Source organism: Tamandua tetradactyla, chromosome 11 (genome assembly GCF_023851605.1).
Source record: "Tamandua tetradactyla isolate mTamTet1 chromosome 11, mTamTet1.pri, whole genome shotgun sequence".
Classification (NCBI taxonomy): Eukaryota; Metazoa; Chordata; class Mammalia; order Pilosa; family Myrmecophagidae; genus Tamandua; species Tamandua tetradactyla.
Window position 1 is genome coordinate 15,759,998 of NC_135337.1, and position 19,344 is coordinate 15,779,341.

At 38.6% G+C, this 19,344-nt stretch overlaps 1 protein-coding gene across 4 annotated transcripts in view; it reads right to left on the reverse strand.

The window, feature by feature from the left end:
- The window catches only part of NTNG1 (netrin G1), a 377,262-nt gene that overhangs the window by 262,785 nt on the left and 95,133 nt on the right, over positions 1-19,344 (reverse strand). The gene's annotated exons all lie outside the window — the stretch shown is intronic.

Below are 19,344 nucleotides of genomic sequence, written 5' to 3' on the forward strand. Positions count from 1 at the left end.
GGTGACAATGTTTTGTTTTGTTTTAAGTCTGCTCAGGCTTTTAAGGACAATTACATAAACCCTTATTTCTCTCCAAAATATGTTCATGGCATCAAACTACCTGCCAAATTGACTCAAGCACTCAGTCACATCCACTAGAAGTGATGCCCTTGAGCCAATGACTGCATTTTCTTGAGGAAATAGGTACTGTGATGTACTATTGGAAATTTGTTGTCTTGGTCACTGCAACGCTTTGCTCTGTTTGAATTCCTTTAGTTACAAGGTGTACAGTTTAGTGCAGACAACTTTTAGTAGGGCCAAAAGAATATGGTTGATTGTTCCTCCTGGCCTCTTCACTGATGCCATTTCATAATTTTAGAGTCAGTTATATTTGGACATTCTTTGGGTAGAGTGTTAGCTGAAACCATTTTTTTTTTCTGCACAATAAATATCACTGCTTCACCCTTTTCATTTATACCCTGTATGGGTTGTTCTAGCAGGTCTCCTGTCCAAGAACCCATTAGGAATTTATCAAAAGAGCCAATGTCATTATGCAGGAAGCCAAGGGAGCTATTTTGCATTTGATTTCTGGTTCTGATAGCATTACTATTGATTTAGTATTCTCCAGCATGACAGAGCTAGACACAACAGATCATTGTCTTTTTGAACTGCCAATCACCAATGATCCACAGCTTTCCAAAATATTTGAGCATGTAAGAGTCAAAGGTCCATTTCACAGCCTGAAAACTATTAAATTTTAACTGAAATTTCCTAACTGCAAAAGATTTAGTAAGTAGTTGCTTTTATTAAACTATAAAAAGAAGGATTTTTTTTTTTAGGTTTTCCCAATAGTTATTTCCAAAAAAAAACTGAAGAAAATTAAGAGCAAAAGAAATAAAAAAGAACAAATATAATGTAATTAGCTTTAAAAAAAGCTCAAGTGACTTTAAAGCAATTTATTTCTAACCTCTCATCTCCCCAAAGAAGAAATTACAATCACAAAAGGCAGGTGAAATGAAGACACTTCAAATAACTTCTAAATAACTGAGAAATGGAAATATTTTCCCAGTATATGGTAGTGAGTTTATTTTTAAAGAGATTTTTTTTTTTTTTTTGGCATGGGCAAGCACTGGGAATCAAACCCGGGTCTCCAGCATGGCAGGCGAGAACTCTGCCTGCTCAGCCACTGTGGCCTGCCCAAAGAGATTTTAATTGATCAAATCTACAACTTTGCTTAGAGAAAATTTTTAAAACTATGCAATTATATTATGCATAGAGTTTGTTTGCCTTTTTTTTCCACTAACTGAACAATGCGAATAAAATTGGACTCCTGAAAATTAAATTATGAGTATGGTGGTTTGAAACTGTTATGTGCACCAGAAAAGGTCAGGTCCTTTTAATCCATTCCTGTGGGTGCTGACCTATTGGGACCTTTAATTAGGTTATTTCAATTGAGGATTTGCCCCAAGGTGGGTCTTAATCCTTTTACTGAAATTCTTTAAAAGGGATGAAGTGAAAAAGAAATATATAGAGAAAAGCCCAGGAGAACTTCAGAAAGGACCCACAGAAGCTCAAAGAAGAATTCAGTGAAGCCAGAAGGTGAAAACAATGAAACCCAGGAGTGAAGAACCAACAGAAGCTGTTCATGTGCCTTCTCCTGTGGACAAAGGTGTCCCAGATTCCAGCAGTCTGTCTTCAGAGTTCAGATATCATCCTGTTGATGACTTAATTTGAACATTTCCACAGCCTTAGAACTGTAAATTTGAAAGCTAATAAATACCCATTGTAAAAGCCATCCCATTTTTGGTATAGTGCATTCAGGCAGCTTTAGCAAACTGAAACAGTGAGCTAAATATTAATGCAAAGCATATAAAAGTAGTAAATTTTGCAAAGCTCAAGAAGGATTTGCAGGAGAATGTACATATTTTCAGGCAGAAGTAATGTGTAACAAAAGATCTGACAACTCCTATGAGAGCCCTGCCCAAGTAGAATGGGCACCTGCACTATCCTAAGCTCAGACACTGGCTTAAATAGCCAGAGGTGCCCAACACTGCACCCACCCACTGGTGGCCTCTCAGTGCTGGATGCAACCTTACCAGGACGTCTTGGAATGCAAAGTTGAGGTGAGTAGGCTTTGGTGTTAACATGACTTCAACTCTTGTCTCTGCCATTTACTGCTGGTATAATGTGACTTGCCTACACTAACTCTACATTTCACAATCTGTAAAAATGAAGATATTTCTTCCACTTGAAAGGGTCAAGCACCTCTGCATGTATGCAAATTTTAGACATTATGCTGCAAGAGATTTATTACTTTCACTGTAAAAAAAAAAGCAGCTTTGCAGTTGTTTCTGGAAGATATTAGCTGCACTTCTCTTTGTATCATTATACCTCACACACACTCTCGAACACCACTATCTAACAAAACTTTCTAGGTAGAAGGAAATGTTCTGTCTGTGCTGTCCAATATGGTAGTCCCTGGCTACGTGTGACTACAGATCATTTGAAATGTGGCTAGTGCAGCTGAGGGCCTGAATTTTCAATTGCATATAAGTTTAATTCAAATTTAAATTTTAACACCCATTTTATTTTACTTAACAAAACTAAATAGATCTTTAGAGTAAGGATTCACATTAGGAGGTGGCTGTGTTAAGGCCTGTTGTGGGCATGTATCTGTGTGTGTATGTAAAATACAGTTACAAGTGTCCTTCCTTTCGTCTCTCCTCTTGACTGTGAGAGTCTGGTTCTGCAGCTTTGTCAGCTGTAACGCCCTTCCACCATCCGGTGGCTTTTTTGGTGCGGAGGTAAGGTGTCCAGGACGGGGAGTGTTCCATACTCTCAAATCTCCGTGTCTTAGTGAGCGTGTGTCTCTGGGCTGTGACCTTTCCAGCGTTGCTCCAATGGTACACCTTATTATCCCTCTCCTTCCTATACTCTTCCCTGGCTGTGGCCTTCCAAATGTATTTCTTTTAAGATCTGACCCCTTTGACTTTGCTTTTGCTTCTGTTTTTCTATTTCCCCCACACATGAGATTGGAAGGAGAGGAATGCCCTTTCCTTAGCTGACCAATAGCTAAGACTTTGATAAAGCTTTTCTTTGGGAGAGTGAGCCTTTGTTATGGAGAAGGCTCTGGGAATATTTCACTGGGACCACTCTCCCTCTCCCCCTGCCAGAGCAGAGAGGGTCTTTAGCATGAGGACCTTGTGGGTTCCTAGAGGTAAAGACCAAGAAACTATGGGGGCCTCCCTAAGACCCATCTCCCAGAAGTTCTCACATCCAATCTCTAGCAATTCATTGAATTTATTTGGCCATTTATTAACTGTTTCTACCAGTTCATGACTCCAGTTGCTGCTGCTGCAGGAAAGCAGATCTAGGTTGTGTCTATCTGAATCAGCCTGTCTTTCCAGACTTTGGGATGGCAATTTGCCCTTTAACCTCAACTCTGATGGGTTCAAGAAAAGTCATTAATTTTTCAGTGTCTCCATCTTTGTCTTGTTGTAAGGACAGGAGTGAACATGTCCAAACTCTGTACATGTCGGAGCTGAATCTGCAAATCCTAGAACATGCCCTTTGAATTCAGACAAGTGGGGTTGGAGTCCTGCTACTGCCTCTTACCTGCTATGTAACCCTGGGAAAATTACCTAACCTTTTTAGACCCCCAGTTGCTGCACTGATAAAATTGAATAATTATAAGAAGTTTAAATTAGATAAGGCATTGCCTTACAATGATCCCAGCACATGGAAAGTGCCCAATAAAAGTGAGCTGCTGTTATTTCCCAAGGGCAATTTTCATTTGTGCTTATCGGAGATCCTCTGCCTGCCACCTGCCCTACTTCTCTGTATCCTGCTTCCTTGCCCTGCAGTGAGGTCTGCTACTTTATGAGCAATTCCAGTAATGACAAATTTGGAAGCTGTGGTTTCAGTAGCAGCCTCCTCATTTTAACCATTAGCTTTTATCCAAGGGACTCTCCGTGGTTTGCCCCTGGGGACAATCTGACCCTGGGGTTCCATGGGAAACTAGAGTGTGGTATTAAGAGCAGGTAAAGGAGAGGTTCAAATAAAATTCCTCTATCACTTTTCAGTTCTGTCAGCCTTGGGCATGTTACTTACCCTCTCTGTGCAACCGTTTTCTTATTTGCTTAACAGGGGAGAAATAGTGTCTTCTTCATGAAGTGGCTATGTGAATCAAAAGAGGTAAAACACACAGCTCTATGATCAGGGCTTGGCACAGAGCAAGCACTGAATAAGTATTAAATATGATTATCATTGACATATGTGACTGGGAAAAAAAAGGTGAAAAGGTCTTCTGGAGTATCCTCTAACAGCCTAGGCCATTATTTCATTATATTATTAGATTTCTAAGTTATTCCTTCTCTATTACAAAACTTTATCCCATATAAAGGTAAAAATCAAATTGCCAAAATGCCTATCTCCACGATATAAGGTGACTGATCAACATGGACAAAATTAGCACAGATATTCCTGACCTTCAATCTACTTTACAACAAAAAAAATCTACATTTTGCTGTTACAGTAGATGCCAGTGAAGACGGGTATGTGAAATGGGAAAGGTAGTTCTCATTACATGGCTTCCAAGGAGAAGAACTTAATATAAAGGCAGCAAAAAATAATAATAATAAATAAAAAAGAAAGGGAAAAAATGTCAAAAACCAAACACTCACATCCATTAACCATTTTACATAGTAACAGACAATTAAGCAATTAATCTGTAATCAAAATCTACAAATGAGATTTCTATTGCATGCATACCCCCAAATGATTACACTTGAAAGCTATAAGGGAGGGCTTCCTGCTTTTAGGTGTAGGGAATAGTAAAAGAACATCACTGTCAAGGAATTCACTAAAAGAACTTGACTATCTTGCTGAATATTTTCCAAAATGCCAGGAGCACATTTCTTTTCCAATAGAGGGTGTAATTTATCAATTGTTAAGATTGATTTTTCTCAGTAAAGCTCCTTTCTGAGATGGGCTTTGAAAATGTACACATGACATTTTCTTTTTTGAACTATAACCAAGGACGCTTCCTTAAGGACCTAGAAGTTTGATTACCACTGAATGACCCAAAGGCTGCTCCCAGTGGGGTGTCAGAATCTAACAGACTTCATAAAAAAACAAAGCCATTTTAGAGATATTTAAGCTCAGTGAAATTATTTTCTGAGACCTACAAAGTACAATAGAGAAGTGCCTGGTGTTTAAAAATAGTTGACTGAGATTCTCACTTTCGAGTATTATTTCCACCATTTATTTCCAAGGTTTTGCTGATTTATGTAAACCTGAAATTGAAAGTTGTTATTCTCAGCAAGGGCTATAGGCTTTAATGTTTTCGTAATTTTATATTGATGGATTTTAGGTAAATGCATTAGTCATATCAGAGAAAACCTTGAAACAAAAGTAAAAGACTGTTAGTGGTCTTTGATAGAAAATGCAATTAAAATGATAAAAAAGTTAATAAAATTATATCATTATCCATAAAATGGTAAAAACATATATTGATGAGATTTGTGCATAAACTTCATCCTAAAAATAAAGTTCAATATTTGAGCTTCCAACTTTAATGTGTTTCTCTGTAGTCTAAGCTATATACTCTGTCATTATCAGATAATGGCTGTGCAGCTGACAGCTATTAGTACCTTCCATTTTGACTAGACTATTATAATATAAAACATGAGATTGGGCAATTTCACATCTACTCCTTTTATTGATTCTGACTGGTAAGTAGGCAATCAATGGTGATTACAAGATGCAGAACATTCCAGAGTAGAGAGAAAATTAAATTTGGTTCATCACTTCTATTCAGTATACAAATATAATATCTTCAAGATGAACAGAAGGCAGAATTTAATATAAATAAATATGCCATTTAAGACCTAAATCAGCAACAAAATTTACGAGATTACTTCGAAATGATGATGCATTTAAAAAGAGATTATATTTTCAAAGGAACTGCTCTCTTTAAATTGTTAACAATATAGGCACATGGTGACACTAATTAGTAGGTGAGAGAACACAAGGAATATTATTAAAAGAAAAGGGAGAAATCAGGGAAGACATGAGCTCCAGAGTTCCTGGTTTCCATGGAAGTATCTAATAGGGAAAGATATGTAGAAGAATTGGTTTAAGCAGTGTCATTCTATGGTTTCTCTGAGTATAGGGCACAATGAACATTTGGTTGGATTTTTCACTTATCGAGAACTCTCTTCTGCATTTTGTCCTTTATGTCTTGTTATTTTGGATCTGCACTTGACTTCACTTGAAAATGTGCTGTTACAATAAAAAGGATGTGATCCTGAAATATTTTAGTAGCTAGGAAATGAAGAAGGTTACATATTGTATCCTTTATTCTATTCACCCCGACTTCAGGCAATAAATACCAGATGCCACCAGCCTTGGAATTTGATCTGCTAAATGTTCACACAATATCAGGCTGCTATCCAGAATTTCTGAATCAAGAGACCTTTACTTTTATTTCTTTATCTAGGAAAGCCATCCAAAGTAGAAACTATCCATAAATATATGGAAAATGTCTGGTTAGTCTCTTGGGATAATCTATTCATAATGGATGGGTCAACTTATAAACTATATCTGTCTCTTCTATTGTAGCCATATATTTATTTCATCTCATGCTGTTGGTGACAGTATGCCTTACACAGCCTAGTGGTATTCCAAGAGAGTGAAGAAGGAACAGAAACCACTGAAGGCCAACTCACTAAACTCTAAGGTGTTAACTCTCCTTCCATCTGTACACCTCATTGGCCTGAAGTTGGCAGGTACTGCCCAGGGTTTAATCTGTTTATTCATGTGCCCTTCTGTATGAGGCACTGTAACTTAACAAGGGGTAAAGTTGTCAGGATTGCAATTAATTCAGTAGTGTATATTAAAATATCATATATTACTAAGTTATATGATATATATGATATATATGATATATATGATATATATGATATATGATAAAGAATTACTATCACAAGGAATAGACTATTGGCCATAGGAGATGAATTAGTTCCAAGACTTATTTTTGGTCCCAGAGTAAAAGCACACAATTTGTTGAAAAGTCACAGAGAAATGTTTTCAGCAAAAATCACAGATTAGAATGACCCATTAGACTTCTTACTAACTCGAACTGACTTTTGTGACCGTGATCATGGCCGCCATTGCCCCTGGACTGGTCGCTATTATGAAGGTGCTTTATGAGCGTCATCTCTTAGAAAACTCTGGCAAGACAGGGATAGTTGCATCAGTTCTACACTTGAGGAAACCAAGGAGCAGAGAGTCTAGTGCTCTGTGCACATTTAGTAATGACAAGAACCTGGTTTGAAACTCTTCTTTATCTGACCCTAAAGTCTTTCCTAATCTATCACAGTATTTCATCCATCCACTGAGAAGTCAAAATATGAATAACACATTAAAAGCTACCCATCACATGAGGTATTATATGTTGTACAAAATAGTTAAACTCACTGATCTTTGACACTGATTAATAATCGTACCATTAATAATTCGCATTATCTACTGAAGTCAACTAGTTAGTCTAATGCGTACTTGTTCACATTTCTAAGCTCTAGGCATTTATGTGTTTTCAAAGTTTTTGGAAGACATAGAAATAATAATTCACTTTTCTGAAATAGTTTTAAAATCACATTCCTATATAATGCATGATTTGAACATCACCAAAACCTTGAAGTAGATTTTATTACTTTTTTTCCTTATTTTAAAGCTTAGGAAACATGTCTAGTTTCCTAAGTAATAAAATAGCATGGAATAAAGGTGAGGAAATGGAGGTTTGAGGAATTTGTTTGGTTAATATATTCGGAGCCAGTATTCAAATCCCATTCTATTGACACAATTTTCCTGAAATCCTAAAAACACCTCTCTGGGACAAGATATTGAGGGATCAGCTGACCAAAGCAGCCATACACACTGGTACCCCCACCTCTGAAACCTTTTTCCAGTTGTCTCCTTTTTTTCTGAGCAAAACCTTTTCCAGAAACTCCCATTAGAAAATAAATGAAGGGCAGGCCACAGTGGCTCAGCAGGCAGAGTTCTCCCCTGCCATGCCAGAGACCTGGGCTGGATTCCCAGTGCCTGCCCATGCAAAAAAGTAACAATAAATAAATAAATGAAAATAACTTTGAAATGTACTAGACATATCATAAATCTTTGCTCTATAAATAAGTGGCCCTGGAAAGACAGGAATAAGAGCCTGAGAGGACAGCAAAGGAATCCTTCCAGCTTTTGGATTGCCATCCTTTATTTTCAGAAATGACATGTTTGATGAGAAAAGGATATACAGTGTATTCAGATGTGGCTGAAAAGGCCAACGCTGGATCCACTGGAGACATGCATGTATTAAGCACAGAATTAACTGTCCTTCAGTCAACAAGTAAGTGGCTCTGCCATCCAAAGAGCCCCTCATTTGTGACATTTCCATTCTCCTAAATTTGCTGCCAGCCTAAGTCTTTACTCAAAATGAGCAGTTCCAATCTGCTAGGCTTTGTGTGCAGCTGGCATGTCCTTAAGAGGGAGACCTCTAGCATGGAGGCCGTCTGGGGCTGCATCTGATGCTTCGTCTCGAAGAATTTTTGCAGTTTTTCTACCTGTGAGGAAGTCCTCGTTCCACTTGAGAACAGCTACTCGGATGTCATAAATCATGGTCAGCCCGACGGAGATGCACCGACATGAGCATCGCTGCCACGCCGGGCAGGCTGCGACTTGCCTTTTATGTTCATTGACCAGGTTCACACACCATACGGAAGGAAAGTCCTCATTGGTTGCCCATGGTGTTTTTGATTGATCCACACTTACAGCCCCATCAAAATGAGAAAACTCTACTCGTATCTGGACATGAAACTATATCCATGCCGTATTTAACTCATCCTGAGCCGTAGTTTCCTTATCTATACAACTAGAACAATAATACTCTCTGCCTCATGAGTTTAGTGCGAGGTTATTTTAAGCTGCTGAGAATGTGGTAGTCACTTAGCTAATATCAGTCATGTTCACTGTTTCTCAGTCTGGCAAAGACATGCTGACTTCAAGTATCTGGGTCGCCTACATGGAAGCAATAGCCGGATATTCACAGGAGTGCGTATTGGACTTTCTGAAAACACACCAAGAGTTTGCTGTAACCTAGACTGCAAACTATGCTGATATGTTAGAGCAAAAAAGAACGTGTAAGTGGATTTCTTAGTTCACAAAATAACAGTGGCGTCTGGTTTCGTAGATTTAAAATTTCCTGGCATGTAATAAACAGCCCTGAAAAGGGTTTCAATACAGAGAGAGATCAAGAAAGTAAGAAAGAGACATGAAAAAAAGATTAATAAATAGGTTCACATTAGTTATTGGTGAAAGGAATAATGCTATTTTTGTCTTCGAATGGTATTTCAACTTTGTTTTTATAAAAGAATCCTTGTGGTTTAAGTCTCATCTAGGAAAAAAAATATTTTAAAGTTGATACTGGGATAGCTTATATGTATTACCTGAAACTTAAGTAGTATTTGAGTAAGGACCAAAAAACATTGATGATTTACTACCTAGAAGTCATATAAATAAGTATGCTTTAATAAATCACTTAAGTAAATATTTTCATAGATCAGTAGTTCTGGAATTCTATCTTCAGGTAATTCAAGAAGAACCAATTAGCATCACCAAAAGACTATTTGGAGAGCTTAATATAAGAGCCCACCACGTCACAATAATGTTCTCTTGAAACTTCACTGACAAAGTATCTTTGAATGAGATTTAATGAGGAATTGGATATATCAAAGTCTGCTTTATTACCAAACTGTCATAGAAGGTTTTAGATGCTTAAAAATGATATGTCCTTGTTTGTTTGGGGAGTGAGGTGTTTGGGAAGGTGGGAAGATTTGGAAAGGAGAAAGGAGAAAGAGAGAAGGCTTGTTCCCTGCTTGAGTCAAAGGTGACTGCTGGAATAATCCCAACAGATTCATTTGTACAAGGGACTGAGAAGCTAGCTAGATAAGAGTGAATCCAGAGCAAGGAATAATAAAGGCACACAAAAGTAATTTAAGATCAGTGCCATCGAGTGAGAAAGTACAGAAATTTTGAATAAAGCCAAATATGAACTACTCACAGCATCCTCCAGCTCATGGGTGAGCCCTAGGAGACGGGAGATGGGCTTGGGTACCTTTGTAATGGCAACAGCAATCGGCAATCACTGAGCCCTCACTCTGGGCTAGGTGCAACCCTGTGAGGTATATACTATTGTTAATCTCACTTTACAAATTACAACTCCGGTTAAGCAGTTGCCCAAGGTCATAGTACAACTAAATAGAAGAGCTGAAACTGGGACCCCGGAGGAAGAAATCTGACTCCCTACCTCTCCTAATTCAGGACAGATTCTGTAGTATAACATTCAAGTGGGGAACTTGATTTTTCCCCCTTACTTCAAATAAACAGACGTGGTTTAAGAAATTCTAGAGAACACAGCAAATCCTTTGGTGCGTCCAACTGCTGGATTAGCAGCTAATCGGCACCCCTCAGACTCCATATGCTTGCTTGGAGGCAGCGTCGAGATTCCTTGGTCTCCTCAGTGATTGTCACTTCAGGAGGGCAGAATGTGCGAGAAGGACATCAGCTGACAGTTTTTGGTACCTGGCAAAACTGTTCATGAGCAGCCTAAACTTCCCTTAGAATAACCGAGCAAATCTTTACATAAGAATGGAGGTCACACGATAATGTATGTGTAGAAAGTCAAAGAAATATTTTTTATTACTAATATTGTGAGCTGTATTTCACCCCGAAGTTGATGCTGTGAAAAGAGTTTTAGGAGCTCAGCGAAGAGGGTTACTAGAAACATAGTTGGAGAGGAACCCGTAAAGACAAGAAGTACAGTCGGGTATGCCACTTGTGTGCTATCTGGGTGCTGGGCTCCACGTTAGCACCTGCTAGCCCTGGGGCCATGTGAATCTACATGCGCTTTATTCCTGAGAAATTAAAATTTGTCCATTAATGAAAAAAGTATTCTCTTACACAATGAGAGAAGGGAAAAAATGAACCTGAACTTAGCATTTACCTTCAGATACAGCATTTTACTTCCTGACTGAGTTAAGGTTCGTGTTTGAATGGCAGGGGGTAAAAAAAAGACCTAAAATGTTGCATCCCACATTTAGCACTTGATCAATTTGGTCAAATTAAGACTCACAAGAGAACACTGGGACATCATGGGGGTTTTGTTGCTGTCCTACGAAATGGAGCAGTGCTGCAATACATCCTTACAGTATTACATTTGTTTATACTACACAGTGGATAAAAAGTGCTTCAAAGATAACAGACTTAGATTCAAGCCCACCTTCCTCACACAGCTGCATCACTTTGGGCACATCACTTCTTCTCTCCAAGTCTCTTCTTATTTATATATAGAATGCAGGTGATATTTACCTATTTCATAGGATTAATGTGTGCCTTCCCAGTCCTTTTGCATGTCTGTCACATGATTGTCCCTAGTGGCTCTTTAAGTAGTTAAAATATTTATTAAAATATTTATTCAGAAAGGTTCCTACAAAATAAAAAGCCTAGATTATTCAATTTTTTGTATCAACAGAATAATTGAGGATTTTTAAAAAAATCTCAATTTTTACCTTGAGACACAGGAGAACTCTTTTGGGATAGAAAGTTTTTGTCTGCCTGGATACACACCAATGTCACATTCTCATACATGGAACAATATTTCTAAGGTACTGATTACTTACTTGTGCCATGTTCTGTGCTAATTTGTTTTTCAGCATCTAATTTAATCCACACAAAAAGTGAAAGCTCTGGTTTGCAGAGGTGACATATCTTGTCCGTGGACAGACAGACAGCAAAGAGATTTAACTAGAGATTCAAATCTTTACCTGTCTAGTTCCAAAGCCATGTTTGAACCCCTAATGAATTCTGCTTTTAATTCTTACATTTCACCCTCCAAAATGCTTTCACAGACACGTTTTTGCACAAAAGTTATCATCAAAGACAGGAAACTTAAAAAAAAAATGTGTGCTTCATTTTCCTTTGCTTTATGAGCAGGTGCTTTCCACCAGTTTTGACCTATCAGACAGATGTAAATATCCTTGGTTGTGGCACTTCCTTATTCCAGAATCATCACTGAGAACCCATTTCCAAAATTAAGCTCTCATTCAGAGTCTTTGACCACCAAAGGGAAATTGAGAGCTAACCTTTTCAACTTCATCCCTTCCAGGTCATACATACTGGTTAATTGGTAAATTAATGTTTTCCCTTGGGACAAATATTTTCAAACAAACTTTCTGGGTATATAGACTAAGAATATGACTAGCAGCAGGAGCTATAGTAATTGACAAATATGCGTCATCTTATTTACTGCTCAATATAACCCTACAAAGGAAGTGATTATTACCTGTATACAACAGATGAGAAACTGAGCCTTAGAGTATCAGTGCTAACAATTTGCAGAGGTGGGTCTCAAACCCAATTTCCTCTGACATGCACACCCAGATTTTTAAGCATTTTAGCTTCTGCCTCAATTGTAAAATGTGAACTAGGATGCTATTTAATTTTTCATTATTCCTACATTAATTAAATGAACACTTGCATTCCTGTAGCTTCTGTTAAATACCATGCAATACTTCAGAAGAAAAAGCAGACAGTAATCCAGGAGGGAGCACTTAAAACTGCAGCATTCCAGGCAGGAAAAGTGAATCAAATCCCATTTAGTAAAATCTTCAGGGACTAACAAATGTCTGACCACAGAACTTACTCCAGAACTACTTCTCAGGGGACTATGCTCCAAGAACCTTTCAATGAGTTCTCTGTGTGCTAAGTATTTACAGAGAGTGAGGAAGTCTGAATAGCCAGGAAACTGAGACTCATACATTGAAGATGATGTCATGAATCACCAACTTTAGAAATCAGGGACAAAATGCACCTGTGTGTCTAGAGAAGCATCCGTTTTCTTGAAAATGTATTCCCTGGGTCTCCATGGAAAAACATTTTATGGCAGTTCCTTTTCAGGGAAAGGCAGTCACAGAACGTGGGACTTGGTTTAGGGTTTTATCTTCTTAAACCCAGACACATTAGATCCTTAGGATTAAGTCCTGTGTCAAACTGGATCCTTTTAGCCATGGATATATGTGAGTTTTTCTTACATGGTGATGAATAATTTATAATGCCCACTAATCCCCCTCTAGCAAGACATTCCATGTGACCCTCAGCATCTTTTCTATGAAACAGGTGGCTGTGAGGGTAAAATACTTAGTCTAGGAATGGGAAGAATTTAATTGCCCCATTAAGGTATCAAACTCATTACTTTGTTCTCTTATAAAACCATCTTCAAACAACTAGACTAACATTTGAAAATTCCCACAAAAGGACCTTTCTTTTATTTCCTTTGTTTTGAGAGCTATCATCATTATTCTCACCAATTCCTTCCCATCCCTTCACAAGATGATTCCCTTTTCCAATCCAAGGCTCATCCCTCAACCTGACACAATTCCAACTTCTTTCTTCCAAGATCTCTTCTCCACCTCACACTGACTCCACTTTGTCTAACAGACAAGCCTAAATGTTCTCTGTGTTAGTCAAGATTCTCTGGAGAAACAGAACCTACTGGAGATATCTATAAATAGGAGATTTGTAAAAGTGTCTCACTCATCCGTGGGAATGTAAGAGTTCAAAATCTGTAGGGCAGCCTGCGAGGAAGGGTCTTGACAAACTCCACAGGAGAGGCTCCTTGGCTGAAGAAACAGTGAAAATTCTATCTTCTCCCTGAAAAGTCTTTCACCCATTGGATCAAATCCAATTGACTGGATGATCCCATTCACGGGAGGCAGGCCCTTAGTTGATCATGGATGTAATCAGCTACAGCTGCAGTCAACTGACCGATAATTTAATAAACCAGCCTTCTGGTTTATCAGCCACAAAATATCCTTGCAGTAATGGTTAGGCCAGTGCTTGCCTGACCAGACAACTGGGCACCATCAGCTGGCCAAGTTGACACCAGAACCTAACCAACATATTCTCAAACCTTAAAAAAATAAAAAAATAAAACCTTTCTTTTAGTTCTGTTACCCCCAGAGATACTAATTTTTCTCTCTATGAAAAATTTTATAACTTTTTTTGGTTATAAAACCAACATGTTAATTTTAGAAAAATTAGCTAATACAGTTAAGCTAAAGGGTAAAATGATTACCCGTAATGCAACCACTTAGATATAACCCATGTTCATTTTAGAATTTCTCCCTCTCTCCGTTCTTGGTGTTTCTACAAAAATTTTAAACTTAAAATAGAGTCAAGCTAATTAATAGTGTTGTCCAATCTCTTTTTACTTAAAAGCTGTATTACTGTTTTTCCATGTCATTCAATACTCTTCTGTTCTTAAAATAGTAAAGGACACTCACTGCTCTCCTAACTCTCTCACGTCCTGTTCTTTTATTCACTGAAATTATTTTCTCACCGATGACTTCCACTTGTCAAACTCAGCAGCCTTTCTCATTTCTCTTCTTCCTTTACCAAGTTGTGATGCTCAAGAGATATTACAAGACAACCACACTTTCTTCCAGAAACTTTTTACTTCCTCAGCTTACATAAACTTCACCCATATACACAGACACATAGAGAGACACCTGCGGACACACAGACACACCCTCTCCAAGTAATTAACGGCTTACTTATGAAGTATCTATCCCTTAAGCTGCTTTCCTTGCATTTACTCTACTATTTTCCACAGCACAAAGAGTAGATATGTATTTCCTTTAACCAGGGAAGAATCTAAAACTCAGAATAAGCGATTTGTACAAAGTCACACCAGAAACATCTAGGCTGTGTCAAAACGCATCTTACTAGACTCTGCCCCAATCAAGATGGTGGAATGAGAAGTTTCAGGGCTCCATGTCCCAACAGAAACCAAAAAACCATCAAAGACTGGCAGAAACATCTTTCTCAAAATTCTAGGAAATAGTAACAAAGACAGCACTGAAACAAGGAAAGGGCATCTTAGAAGCAGGAGGATTTCATGGTGCCTGGCTGGCTCCTCCCGCAGTCCCTCACGGGCTTGGCATAGATCCAGCCTGTGTTTCTTGTGCAGGTCCCTGGTCCTGGTTCCACAGGGAGCAGAGCTACCCTCGTGCACATATTGAGAGCATATGTGTCCGGCCTGATCTCTCTGGTGGTGGCATGAGAGTCTCACCATCCCAGAACTTGCCCTGCAGGTAGAAGGCAGGTCACAGAGCTTTCTCCCAAAATATTGTTGGAGAGAAGTCAAGTTGTGCTACCTGGGCAAGGGATTTCTGGCTGTAGGATATACAGTACAGTACCCAGGACTGTGAGGGAAAACATACAGTGCAGTGTCTGGGACTGTGGGACTATGAGGAAACTTTCCCAGAGAGGAGGGAACATTTGTATCTGTGTAAATGGGGGAATTTACAGGGCCACGTGTGTTTGCCCAGACAAGATGCATGCAGATAAAGGATTAGCTTTGGCCTTGAGTTATATGCTAAATTCATCTGATAGATATGCTTTGAAGGACAGCACTCATAGGGATCAATCAACAAAGACTGGAAAAAGCGAACTCCTTCTTTCCTTGTTTTTTCTGCTGAATTAGTTCCTAGCATTCAAAGATAGCACTGCCATAACACTAACTGGATACAAACTTAAGGAGCAAAGGCCTCACAATCTAAATTCAGGAAATAACACATTAAAATATAAAATGTCCAATTTTCAACAAAAGACCATAAAATACAAAAAGCAACAGGAAGCCATGACCCAGGTTAAAGAGAAGAATAAATACTAGGAATCACTCATGAGGAGAACCAGACTTGGGACATATCAGACAAAGACTTTACAATGGTCCTAAATATGTTCAAAGAGCTAAAGGAAAACATGAGCAAGGGAATCGATAAAATTATAGGTGAACACAAAGATATTATCAACAGAGAGTTGAAAATTATAAAAAGAAACCAAGCAAAGCTGAAGATGCTCTGAAGTTTCTGTCAGCTCTGTCGTTTCTGAGGTTTCTCCAAATGTTTCTCCTTTTAAGAACTCTAGTAAACTAATCAAGACCCACCTGGAATGGGTGGAATCACACTTCCATCGAATCAAAAGTGTGTCGCATCTCCATGGAGATAATCTAATCAAAAGTTTCCACCTACAATATTGACTCAGGATTAAAAGAAACAGCTGCCTCCATAAGAATGAGGAGTCAAGACTAAAACATGTTTTTTTTCTGGGGTACATAATATTTTCAAACTGGCACAAGTGCCTATTTCTCATTGGAAGCAATTAAGACAAGGAGACACTGTTATGACATATTTAAAGTGCTGAAAGAAAAATACTACCAACCAAGAATTCTGTATCAGGCAAAACTGTCTCTGAAAGATAAGGGAAAGATTAAGATATTCCCAGCTAAATACATGTTAAGAGAGTTCATCACTACAAGACTGGCCCCATAAGAGATGCTAAAGAGAGTTCTGCAGGTTGAAAGGAAATGATAATAGACAACAGGTCGAAGCCATATGAAGAAATAAAGACCTCAGTTTAGGGTAAAAACATGGGTTAATATAAATGCCACACTATGCATATTTTCATTTCATAACTCCACTTTTACTTCTTACAGTATCTAAAAGGCAAATGCATAAACTGCAAAGCTAAATCGGTAGCTTGGGACTCATAATAAATAAATATGAATTTTTTTACAAGAACTATATAAAAATGGGGGGCATAGAGGTGTATTGGAACATAGTTTGTGTATACTATTAAAGTTAAGATGGAATCTGAGTAAACAAGATTGTTTAGATTTAGAATGTTAAATTTAGCCCCATCTAACTACAAAGAAAATATTGGAGAATATGAAAGCTCACAGAACAAAGGTTATTAAGGGACAGAGGGAATGGGGAGTTAATGCATAACAGACATGGGTTTCTTTGGGGAGAGGAGCAAGTTTCAGTAAGGGAAGGCGGTGAGTCCTGCAATATTGCTAAGGTGATTAATCCCACTGAATGTTATGCTCAAAAGTGGTTGTGATAGGAAAATGTAGGTTGTATATAAGTTTCCACAATAAAAAAAAAAGAGTAACTAAAAAGACAATGTCAATTAAATGCAATACAGTATCCTGGAAGGGATCTGGCATGGTAGGAGAAAAGACTCAAAAGAATGTTATTGGGACATATGAAAAATTGGAAAATAGGCTGTAATATTTATATTAATGTTAAATTTCTTGAACTTGATAGTTGCACTTAAGGTGATGTGGTGGCTTGGAGTTATGCATCCCAGGAAATTCTGTTCTTCATTTTAATCCATTTCTGTGGGTGTGAACCCATTGTAACAAGGACCATTGATGAAGCTACTTCAATCAGGGTGTGGCACAGCTGAATCGGCCTGGGTCTTAATCTTATTACTGGAGGTCTTATAGGGAAGGCCACAGAGAGAGAAAGGGCAGGGAGCTGCAGCAGCTGGAAGAAATCAGAACCTGAAGAGAGAGGAGAAGACACAGCCATGTGTGCTGCCCTATGATGGACCCCAGCGATTGCCAGCCAGCCAGAAGAAACCAACCTCGGAAGGAAGCAAGCCTCATAGCCTCTGGAACCACGAGCCAGGAACTTCCTGTTGTTAAGCCAACCAACCAATTTTATTGTATTTGTCTTAGCAGCTGAGAAACTAAAACAAATAATTTCATAAGTGAATGCCCTTGTTCTTAGGAAATGTATTTGGCTCTATTAAGTGCTTAGGGAGTTCTCAAGTGTTCAGAAAATGGATTGATGACAGATGAGAGATAGACAGACAGACAGACAGACAGATAGATAGATAGATGATAGATAGAGATAGATAGATGGATAGATAAGTGGAATGATATAGGGAATGTGGCAAAAACTTTAGATGTGTGTATCTTGGGGGAGTGGTTAGGAGTACTTGGAGTTCTTCTAATGGGATTTATATTATTTTTTTTTTTTTTTTTTTTTTTAAAGGAAAGACAGAGAGAAGGAAGGAAGGATAGAAGGAAGGAAGGAAGGAAGAAAGGGAAACATTTTTAAACATTTTCTTGTTTTATTGTATTCTGTTTCTCCGTTTTTGTTACATGGGCTGGGGCCGGGAATCGAACCGAGGTCCTCCGGCATAGCAGGCAAGCACTTTGCCCGCTGAGCCACCGCGGCCCGCCCATGGGATTTATATTATTTTTGTAACTGTCCTGTAAGGTTGAAGTTATTTCAAAATAAAAAGTTTAAAATTAATGCATATTACTTGGCTCCACCCCAGACCTATTGATCAGAATCCCTGAAGTTGAGGCTGGAGTCTGCCTTTTAACACCCTTCTCAGGTTATTCCTATGCACACTAGAGAGAAGTACTAGCTCAAAAGACACCTTCCTCTAAAAGTGGAATTCAAACCCATTCCATAGCTTTAATTGCTTTTCTGAGTTGAAGCCTAAATTTTAAACTTGCTGATAGGCCTGTGACTTAGAATTTTTCCAAGTGAATCCTGAACTGACTACATCTTATCTCACCCACTCCCTCTTCTGCTCCTATTCCGAAAAGCACCACTGGTCTTCCTATTCCTCAGACTCAAGCACTAGGTGGAGCCTGCTCTTGCCCGGTGCTCCTCTAAATTAGGGAAGTTACCGTGCTTTACAGACCCATTTCCTCATTCCCACAGGCATTATTTCAATCATTCGACCATATATGGCAAACCTTTATGTGCCTGATGGTACACAATTGTGGGGTATGATTGTGAGTATTAACACCAAAGTTTGAATGAGTATCTGCAATGATTCGATTACATCTTAAGTAAGCACTGTGCCAAGGATTTTCTTTATGCGACTGCATTGAATCCCCCCACCAACCCAATCAACAAGTTATGCTTATAACCCCTTGTGCCAGTTTGAATCTGTCATGTATCCCAGAATAGCCTCATTCAATATTACTGGGTGGGAGTTTTTTGATTATCCATGGAGATGTGACCCAACTGGGGGTTGTAACTTTTGATTAGATGGTTTCCATTGAGGTGTGTCTCCATCCATTCAAGGTGGGGTTTCTGACTGGAGCCCTTTAAGAGGGAACTGTTTTTCTAAAAGCCTTAGAGTCACTAGAGCCCGTGTAGTGAGAGACCTTTGAAGAAGGAAAACGCCTCTGGGGGAGCTTTGTGAAACAAAAAGCTGGGAGACAAAGCTGGCAGACTTTGCCATATGCCCTTCTAGCTGAGAGAGAAACCCTGAAACTTCACTGGCCTTTCTTGAGTGAAGGTAACCTCTTGTTGGTGCCTTAATTTGGACATTTTCATGGCCTTAGGACTGTAAACTTGCAACTTAATACACTCCCTTTTTTCAAAGCCATTCCTTTTCTGGTATATGGCATTCCAGCAGCTAGCAAACTAGAGCACCCCTTTA